This window comes from Babylonia areolata, chromosome 23 (assembly GCF_041734735.1).
Source record: "Babylonia areolata isolate BAREFJ2019XMU chromosome 23, ASM4173473v1, whole genome shotgun sequence".
Lineage (NCBI taxonomy): Eukaryota > Metazoa > Mollusca > Gastropoda > Neogastropoda > Buccinidae > Babylonia > Babylonia areolata.
In genome coordinates, this window is record NC_134898.1 from 5,645,806 (window position 1) to 5,657,062 (window position 11,257).

General features: G+C 40.1%; 1 long non-coding RNA gene across 1 annotated transcript in view; it reads right to left on the bottom strand.

The window, feature by feature from the left end:
- LOC143297943 (uncharacterized) overlaps window positions 1-9,127 on the bottom strand; it is a 9,677-nt gene extending 550 nt beyond the window's left edge. The window contains exons 1-4 of the long non-coding RNA XR_013057327.1: window positions 9,057-9,127; window positions 7,018-7,090; window positions 5,756-5,833; window positions 1,565-2,025 (exon numbers count right to left, since the gene is read on the bottom strand). This is a non-coding gene — a long non-coding RNA (uncharacterized LOC143297943). The remainder of the gene's footprint in view (window positions 1-1,564; window positions 2,026-5,755; window positions 5,834-7,017; window positions 7,091-9,056) is intronic.
- Between the last annotated feature and the right edge of the window lie 2,130 nt (window positions 9,128-11,257).

Below are 11,257 nucleotides of genomic sequence, written 5' to 3' on the forward strand. Positions count from 1 at the left end.
AATATCGACGGCTGAGCCGTGATTCGAACCAGCACACTCAGATTCTCTCACTTCCTAGGCGGACGCATTACCTCTAGACCATCACTCCACTTGACAGGAGTGAGAAAGTTTCAATTTCAGTTTCTGAAGCAGGCGTAACTGCATTCAGACAAATACATATACACTACACCACATATGCCAGGCAGATGCCTGACCAGCAGCATAACCCAACACGCCAATCAGGCCTTGAGTGCCTGCATATATGTTAGTATATCAGAGTAGATTTCTTCCAACAGAATTTTTGCCAGAGGACAACACTGATGTTGCCATGGGTTCTTTTACAGTGCACCAAGAGTGAGCTGTGCATGGGATCTCGATTCATCGTCTCATCCGAATGACTAGACACTCAGTGTATTTTCCAGTCAAATTTGGGAGAAAAGGTGAGACCGACGGGCACAACAGCCGAGTGGACATGGATTACAGGATCTTTAACGTGCGTATTTGATGTTCTGCTTGCATATACACACGAAGGGGGTTCAGGCACTAGCAGGTCTGCACATATGTTGACCTGGGAGATCGTAAAAATCTCCACCCTTTACCCACCAGGCGCCGTCACCGTGATTCGAACCCAGGACCCTCAAACTGACAGTCCAACGCTTTAACCACTTGACTATTGCGCCCGTCCATTGACACCAGCCACTTGAGCCACTTTACTAGTTTTGGGGCCCTGAATGTCTGCTATAAGAATACTTTGAGAGGTGTAATTTTCAAAAACATCATCCATCTATTGTTCGGGGTCAACTTCTGGCTTGACTCTGTCTTGATTAGTAATTTCTTCACGAATAGCATCTTGATTTGAATGTGACTGGAAAATTCCTGTGAAATTATGTACCCACTCACCCATCCAAAATGAGTTATTGGTTGATGTTTTGAAAAAGAAAGTTATATATACTCTAGAACTCTTGATTTTTTTTTATTTAAAAAAAAAAATTATAATAAAATACGTTGAAAGTCTGGAACAGATGGAAGAATTGATAGATTGAGGAAATCTATGTAGTTTGTCATGAACAAAATCATCTGGTTTTCTTGTACTCACATCAAGACAGTTTTTTAAGACGAATAAGTGAACACTCTACCACTGATGCAGCATTACCTGGCCCCATATTTCTGATCCAGGTTGGATCTTTGCATCAGTTTCAAAAAAACAATCAAGTTCAAATTCAGTTTGTACATCTTAGACTTAAACGATGAGTGCAGCCAGTTTTCCTTTACTTGCTAAAAAATCATTACATCTATAACTAAAACACAGTTTCATAGAAAATAATATTTCAAATAACGAAAACAAAAATTTCCTTAAGCATAAGGAGAATAATACATTCTTTCCACAAACCTGCCTTTGTCAAATAACTTGTTAAAATGGCTAACAAGTTATTTAACAGAGGCATATATCTCATAACTGGAAAGATCTATAATCCCCTTGTGAGAGGAAAAAACCAGTCTTTCATTAAATGAACAACATATTGTGAAAGTCTTATACACTTTTTTCTTTCATATATGAATAAAGTATTCTTAAAATAAAACTCACCTGCACAAGATTGAATCTGATGAATTGACCCATTAATGTTGTACTGGCTTGGAGGTTGACCCGTATTAGCCGACATCTCCTTCAGACTGGCTTGGAGTTCCCCTAGCTTTCTATCTCGCCCTTCCACTTGGGTTGACAATGCTTTTATCTCTTTCAAAATCGAGGCTTGGAATTCCCCTTGCTTTCTATCTCGCTCTTCCACTTGGGTTGACAATGCTTTTATCTCTTTCAAAATCGAGGCTTGGAATTCCCCTTGCTTTCTATCTAGCTCTTCCATTTGGGTTGACAATGCTTTTATCTCTTTCAAAGTCGAGGCTTGGAATTCCCCTTGCTTTCTATCTAGCTCTTCCACTTGGGTTGACAATGCTTTTATCTCTTTCAAAATCAATTGACCCACAAAGCTAAAAGACTGCTTGTTTTGGGAACTGTGGCCATTTGATGAACCTTCCATGTCCATTGGCCTGTAAAAAACACAAAGAAAATCATTTCTGACTGGAGGACAAACACAGCATTTTGAAGATAACCACGCTATTTATGTCCCATTCAATCTGTGTTTTTTTTTGTAGACCAGCTGGCCGCAATGGGCCCAATCTTGGAAGGAAGATTCTGTCACAAGTAAAAATATTGACAAAGAATCAAAATCTAGTCTTGATCAAAATACAAAGTAAAAAAAAAAAAAAAAAAAAAAAAAAAAGGGCATAATATATTCCAGACCCTGCTTTGCTTAGTTAATGTAAATTGAAATTTTAAAAAAAATCTTAAAGTCTTTGTTAATGAACTGAAAATATAGTGTCAGACCATAGTTCAATGGAAAGGGTCTCATGAAACCAGTATGATGAAAGGGTGTGTGCCTAATAATATTAGAAGTCAATAAACAGTCACTGTTTTTTTGTTGTTGTTGTTTTGGGTGTGTGTGTTTTTTATTACAAAAGTAAGATCAAAAAACCATTTTGACACAACACGTGCACACACACACAGAACAGAACCCCATCCTCAGCAGACACACAAATGGCAAAGATGAATTTTATGCCCAGTGATTAGCATATGTTTAATAGCGAGAGGCCCCTCACACAGTAGTGTTTCAGCACATACCAGGCATTAAAAATGAGTAGAGAAAAGACCGACCTGCATGCAACCTGCTGAGAACAGTGATACTTCCCACACCAGATGGATGAGAATATGTTAGGTTTGTGCAGACCTGACAGACTGTGCTGTCAGTTCACGTGAGTCTTCCACATATGTAACCCACTTGGCTACAATCTTCATACAGCCAGCTTAGCAGACTACTTTTGTGACTCACTGAAGGTTAGAAGTTAAAGGTAAATTGGTCACAAATTATTTACCTCCCTTCACAGGCAGCCTTATTCTTTCTCATCAATTTGTTAAATTATAAACATTTCCTAATAAATGGAATTATAGTTTTTATGTTATTGGAATTCAATACGATTATATTTCTGGTCTAACGATATCGTTATACTTTTAGCTAAGAAATATAATTCTACTGAATGATAACAAAGAAGCTCCCTGTAAAGGGAGATAAATAACAAACCACCTTGCCACACCATCACACATGTTTACAATTCAACAATGGGTTTAAGATCTGAGTATTAATACATTATCATTCTATTTTTCTTATGATTTATTATAGATTTAAGATCTGAGTTGGGGTTGTTGTTTTTGTTTGGGTTTTGTTGTTGTTGTTGTTGTTTTATTATTATATTCATCTTTATTATGGGTCTAAGCTCTGAGTATCATTCTGTTATCATATCTTTCTTATATTTCAATTTATCATTGGCACATTTTACATTGATATTTGTTAGTGTTTGACACACTATAACACATGCTTGTTTCCTTTTATGCTGCTGGACTGAAGTTACGATTCGCCATTATGTATTGTTATTTTGTCCTCAAGGTACAAAAAGATCAAATTTCTTTAAGCCTTTGAAACTAAATTTTACGGATGCATCAAAAATGTTTTGGCTACGAAATTCTTGGCAAGTCAGTCAATAACCATGTTGTCAATGCCACTGTGACCAAAAATCCAAACTAAAACAACATAATGTCTTTTTTCTTTTTTTCTAAGGCAGCAAAGGATTTTTTGTAGTTCTGACATTGAAAATGGATGACAATCTCCCTGGCACTTTTGAGTAATCTCTGGAGTGTGACATCATTCCCTGAAAAAAATAGGGGGTTTGGGGGGGGGGGGAGGGGGGGGGATGGGGAGGGACTGTTTCCAAGAAAAGCGTAATGATACCTTCAAACATTATCCTGACTGATGCCCCAATCTCAAAGCAATGTCCCATCTTATTCCTCACCCTCTCAGGTCCACAATCCGTGTGTCTGTGTGTGTGTGTGTGTGTGTGTGTGTGTGTGTATGTGTGCTGATTTTCCATGCAAATCACATTAGTGCATGGGTGTTCATGTGGAGCACAAGTTGATTCCCTGACAATGGAACCGACAGTTTCACAAGTGTTTGATGATTATACCCACACAATAACCGAGAGGTTAAAGCCTGGGAGTTTTAATTTGAGGGCCCTGAGTTCGAATCTTGGTGGTGACAGCGCCTGTTGGGTAAAGGGTGGAGATTTTTCTGATCTCCCAGGTCAACATAAAAAATTATGTGCAGACCTGCTAGTGCCTGAACCCCCTTCATGTGTATACTGCCAGCAGAATATCAAATACTCATGTTAAAGATCCTGTAATCCATGTCAGCATTCGGTGGGTTATGGAAACAAGAACATACCCAGCATGCACACCCCCAAAAGCAGAGTATGGCTGCCCACATGGCAGGGTAAAAACAAACGGGTCATACACATAAAAGCCCACTCGTGTACATACGAGGGAACGTGGGAGTTGCAGCCCACGAACACAGAAGAAGAGGAAGAGGATTCCCACACTCCCCACCTTCATCTCTGTTCACCTCTCTCTCCCCCCTCCAATCCCCAACCATCCTCCTACCCCCTTTCCCCCAACCAGCTCTTGATTTGGTAAAAAGGGCTTTTCAGTATTCTCTTCCCCTGGAACTCTGTCACTATAAATTCTGTCCTCTTTTGAAATGGAACTATAACGTACTTTTTCAAAATGGTATGTGGAGGTGACAAAGAACAGTCATTTGTCTGTCTCCTCCCACCCTCTACACTCCTTTTGTGTGCCCCACCGCCACCCCCACCCCGCACGAAGTTTTCACGTAGTGTGTGTGCTTGTGGGTGGGTGTTTACTGTGTGTGTGCATGCATATGCATGTGCGTGTGTGTGTGTGGCGGGGGGTGGGATATGTGCAGGGCATATTTTGTGCTTTTTTTGTGATTATTCATTTCTGCATTCTTATCCCTTCTTCTCTTCTTCCTGCAATGTCCATCAGCCGTCAGTACAGCTATTATTGACATGTGGGGAGGTGCACAGCGTGGAGAGGGAGAGAGAGGAAAGGAGGGGAAAAGAATTTTGGCCCTAACGGTTAAGGTGCAGCTGCATGCTGAGCTGCACTCCGGCCTTCAGGCCCAAGGCCCTGTAGCAACCTAAGTGAAGCTGCAGGCCCGCAAATCACCATGCCACCGGGGGGGGGGGGAGTCTTCATGTGCTGTTGTCTCACACCGAATAAAGTACATGATCAGCACTATGTTATAGATGCATTCACAAAACTGCCCCTTCCTATCTCTGTGGCTGCCTTCACCTCTACACTCCATTTCGCTCACTATGATCGGCTTTGGATCCACTCTGTTTACGCATATCCGGATTCACACACTCAACTGTTGGCCGCCATTCTTTCTCTGTCTCTGGACCTTGCGACTGGAATGAATTTCCTCTTTCGCTTTGTCAAGTCTCCACACTCAGCTCTTTCAAGTCTGGCCTTAAAACCCACCTCTTCCCAAAATAGCCTCCCTTGCCTGCCTCTTCCTCAACTTCAGTTTCTCCAGTTTTAGTGTTATGCATGCGTGTGAATGACTGGTGCGAAAGCGCTTTGATTTGTCTCTGCACAAGATTCAGCGCTATATCAATGCCATTATTATTACTATTGTTGTGTGGTGTATTACACTATTATACACATGTATCGTTTTATGTGAGGAGCTTTGAGTCCATCATATTGGGAGTTTGTGCCGTTTAAGCCTTTTTTTTTTTTTTTTTTAAATTTCCCATCTCATTTATTTTTAACTATTATTAATAATATAATCCAACAAAAAACAAATCTGCTTACCTGGATGACAGACACGGACACAGTATGAAAAGGATCGGCCGTTTCCACCACGTTTCTCCAAACCATAGAAAGATGGATCTGCACAGTGGGCACACAATGATCAGGTCTTTCTGTCATCATTCAACAGCACAGTTCAGTTCAGTTCAGTTCAGTAACTCAAGAAGCCATCACTACATTCCGACAAATCCATATACGCTATGCCACATCTACCAATAATAATAATAATTCATAACTTTTCTATGACGCAATATATCCAGTACTAATGCTGCTCAAAGCCCCTTACATCATTCTGTTAAGCAGATGCCTGGCCAGCTGTATAACTCAACACACTTAGTCAGGCCTTGAGGAAAAAAGAAAAAGAAGAAAAAAAAGTGCATAAACAAATAAATGTATAAATCATTAAACTGATGAATAAATGAATAAACAGATAGCAACAACAAAAAAGCACATAGAAAATGAAATAAAATAAAATGCGAAAAAAGTGAAGAAAAAAACAAAACAAGAAGAAGTAAGAAGAAGAAATGAATGAATAAATAAAACAGAAAAACAATAATGATAATAAATATCTAAGTAAGCACAGCACAGCATTACTCTTCACTCAGCCTGGTGCTGGTGGCCAGACACTGATGATGTGCATTGCATTTTGCAATGAGAGGGAGGGAGAGAGAGAGAGATAGCATATGTGAGCACAATCGTGAACATGTGTGTGCCTGTCAATCACACACACACACACACACACACACAGAGTAAAAAGATAAATTTACCTGGCAGGCTGACTGGTCTCCCCTGCCACTCCCCCAACTTTCCCTTCCCTTTCTCACCCATTCCTGTGGAAAGATATTTACCTGGCAGACTGACTGGTCTCCCCTGCCCCTCCCCCCACTTTCCCTACCCTTTCTCACCCATTCCTGTGGAAAGATATTTACCTGGCAGACTGACTGGTCTCCCCTGCCCCTCCCCCCACTTTCCCTTCCCTTTCTCAGCCATTCCTGTGGAAAGATACTTACCTGGCAGACTGACTGACTGGTCTCCCCTGCCCCTCCCCCCACTTTCCCTTCCCTTTCTCACCCATTCCTGTGGAAAGATACTTACCTGGCACACTGACTGACTGGTCTCCCCTGCCCCTCCCCCCACTTTCCCTTCCCTTTCTCACCCATTCCTGTGGAAAGATACTTACCTGGCAGACTGACTGACTGGTCTCCCCTGCCCCTCCCCCCACTTTCCCTTCCCTTTCTCAGCCATTCCTGTGGAAAGATATTTACCTGGCAGACTGGCTGGGAAAAATGAAAATAAAAATCTCTCAGAAGACTGTATATATCCTTCACAGAGATGGATCTGCAAATATACAATGGTCATTTTTTCTTCATCATAGTCAGCAGAGCGTTGCTCAACTTTCCACAACGCCCAGTATTGGACAGATACGCAATAATCATGTGCATTGTATTTTGTGTTCTCTCTGCCACTATGTGTGTGTGTGTGTGTGTGTGTGTGTGTGTGTGTGTGTGTGTGTGTGTGTGTGTGTGTGTGTGTGTGTGCATGCATGCATGCGTATGTGTATGTATTTGAGTGTCTGTGAATATGTGCGAATGTGTGTGTGTATTTCAGTGTGTGTGCATTATGCATACAATTTACACTTAATGTGTTGTATAAATTATATATATATATATATATATATATATATATATATATATATATATATATATATATAATTTATACAACACATTAAGTGTAAATTGTACATATATATATATATATATATATATATATATATACATGCATACATACATACATATATGTCTCTGTGTGTGTGTGTGTGTGTGTGTGTGTGTGTGTGTGTGTGTGTGTGTGTGTGTGTGTGTGTGTGTGCTCTAAGGTCTTTGTTTCAGTCATATGGTGACTTGTCAACATCTTGCAACAAAATCATGTGTAATCTGTTGAGCCTGTCTCTTCACCAATCCCAAGCCACTGTACAACAACAACAAAGAGGAATGTTTGGTTAATGTTCTACTGGTGTTTTTTGTTTTTATTTTGCTTTTTACACTGACAAAAGATAATCTATAATTTACAAGAACATGTGTCTGATGTTAGCCTATATACATAGCAAACCACCAAAGGACTTACAAAAACATTGGGGGGGGGGGGGGGAAAAGGAGGTCCAATTAATTAGCCCCTATATACTTGTTAGTACCCTTGAGTACCATTGAGTAGCGAGAATAAAATTTCATACAGCTTGAGTCAATATAAATTTCATAGAACTTGAATATATATATATATATATATATATATGGGGGGGGGGTGGGGGGGGGGGGTTCTTTTTTTTTCTTCTTCTTTTTTTTATATAGAATTTTACTGTTCACACCTAATGTCTGTCTGTCTACATATATAGTAAAACTGTGAATAGACTGATACTTAATAGCAACTGAAATCTGGGTTGGGTACCAAATAACATTCTTTTTGGCTTCTTCATTTCATTCTTCATCTGCAGTATTTCTTCTGGACAACTTGAACTAGTAACTGTGACTGTGCTAACAAATCAATTTCTCATGCTAACGTTAAATTGTTCCTTTTCGAGGCTGCCTGATGCATTTATATATAGTACTTAACGAGAAGCTTTTCAATAATTTGGTTCTAAGCGGCACATTTCATGAAAATTACTTACTTTATGCTCCGATTTTCACCTCCTTTGAAATTGTACTCGATTGCAAGCGATTGCGCAACATGACGTAACACTTATGTGACTTTTTGTGAGGTAGTTTATTTACTACGTGCAGTTTGTAAACAGTCATGTAAGGAAGGCATGTAGCGTGTATTTCGTCTTTCTAATCAAGAGTTAGTTTTAAAAACGATGGGTATTGACCCACAGCATAAAGATTTCTGATTCATATTTCCTTTTCTTTTTTTTCAATTATTAAAAAATAAAAACTTTAATTATAAAACCGTAAAAACGTCAGTGTTTTTATTGAACCAAATTACATAAATTATGTGCACGTTTACGTTCAATCAGTTCATTGATCTGTGAATCTTCTCTAGATTTCATTTGAACTGCACGATATTGGCATTCAGTCGCAATCATAAGATTAAATACATATATAAATATAATATCTAATAAAATACAACCCACAACTGAACAAGTCAGCCATTGCTCGATCACTGAATGATGGTATTTGGACTTGGAGTTAATGAAAAAATAAAGATGGAAATCAGTCATGAATATGAAAAAGTTTGCTAGGATACTAAAATAGATTACCAAGGTTCAAATCAGTCACCTCACCTCACACAAGTTTATAATGCTTAATCTCACCTCAACTTTTGCATGCACCACGAATAAGTTAGGCCAGTGCCTTCTTCTTCATGATGCACCCGGGGGAATTCCCTCGGCCTCCAGTCCAGACCGAGGCAAATGCTGATATCGTTCAAAAAGTGACCACTTTTTGGCTGTTCCAGTCTCTTCAAAAGTGCATGAAAATAACAATGTGTAAGGATAAGCCTCCTGATCGAACATCTGCAATTTATTAATTTGTCTAACTTTCGTTTCTTTTACCTATCTAACTCCCTTGGACGTAGCTCTTTTGCGCTAAAGAGTGTAATAAGCCATGCTAGTTTCAGTTTCAAAGAGGTATCAAAGCGCGCGCACTCATCCATAACTATGTGCTACGCTACATCAGCATGTGTAACTTGGCACACACACGTACGCAGGCACACACACACATAAGCTTACTCGGCTGCCACAACAGGTTTACCGCAAAAAGTAGGTGGGGAAAGACCTCTTCTTCTTCTTCTTCTGTTGTGTAGCCGGCCACAATAAACACGTTGATTATTTTGCCACATATTGGGGGGTTTCCGCAGACCAGTTGCTTGAAAAAAAAATTCTTCCAGGCCATGAAGGTAACGTCTAGCATGTTGTACACTCTTCTGTGGTTTGGAAGGGCCACTCTTCTGTGGTTTGGAAGGGCCACAGAGAGACGGTTCCACTTTGAAGAAATCTGCGTGTTGTTGGTTTGGAATGAACGGGCGCAATAGCTGAATGGTTAAAGCGTTGGACTTTCAATCTGAGGGTCCCGTGTTCGAATCACGGTGACGGCGCCTGGTGAGTAAAGGGTAAGATTTTTACGATCTCCCAGGTCAACATATGTGCAGACCTGCCAGTGCCTGAACCCCCTTCGTGTGTATACGCAAGCAGAAGATCAAATACGCACGTTAAAGATCCTGTAATTCATGTCAGCGTTCTGTGGGTTATGGAAACAAGAACATACCCTGCATGCCCCCCCCCCCCCCCCCTACCCAAAATGTTAGTAATGGTCAAAGTTATGACCGCTGAACATTAACGGAAGAAGAAGAAGAATGCCAATGTTTGTAAGTGATTAGTTATGGATCATGCTGTAACTTAACTAGGCCCTGACAAAACGTGTGCCGTTCATTTTCGCGAAGATATTTTCGGAATCAATTAGGCAGCGTCTTTTGACATTTTCAGAGTTAAGAAAAGGCACATAGCAGTCGAAAAAGCGTACACAAGGATTCGCATCGCAGGTGAAGGAAAAGAAAACCCACACACATTTTGGGTTCAGTGTCCAAAACGTGATGCTAATCGGGTGTGTTTTCGTTTTACTATTAACCATGCTGCACGAAATTCATGATAAAAAAAGGGATAAAATAACCACCAAACATGACGCTGACTGACACTGAAGCAAAGAAACTCTCGCGATCCTCCAGCAGAATCAAGTCCAGACTGGCCTCTCATCTCTAAAAGTGAAAGTATGCATGTGTGTGAACATAAAAATATAAATCTATACAAATCAGTTATCTTTATCACGTATTGAAGCCTGTATTGGCAGTCGTCTGGGTTGTGAGCAATATGCTATTAATTTGATTTGAGCAAACTGAGATGGCAAAAGTGAGCGAGTACTTCTGGGATGAAATGATGATCTCTTGCTTTTAAAAAAACAAGAAAGGTTAATGATCACATAGCCTTTTATGGCCAACAGGGCAGTGATTTAATGTCCATTCTGTCTAGGACTTGGCAAAGGAAGGCGGGGCCAAAGTATAACCTTTCCCAACGAAGGTCAGGTACCCAATACACCTAGGTGGAGTGAGAAAAATGTTGGAGTAGAGTGCCTTTCCCCAAGGACACAACACCATGCTGAAAGAGGGCCTCAAACCCTGATCACTGGTGAACACTGAATCAGAAGTCCACCATCTGATTTGGCCATGGCACCTCTTGCTTTGGCTGCAGTCAGTGTGTTGTGGTGGACACATACTGAACTGTGATAAATCTGTGTGGATAATACCTCTGTGCTTGTGTGTAGGAGATGCACACCGAGCTTGTTTATTCAGGGCTTAACCTGACAAAGACCATAATCTGTTTACCTGACCTTTAAATTTGAATATGCATATTTGATGTTCTGCATGTGTTATTAATAATAATATACAAAAAAAGTAAAGCGTAAGATTTCATCCAGCAATCATCAAAATATTAGAATAAGTTCCATATCATTTGCTTAGTTG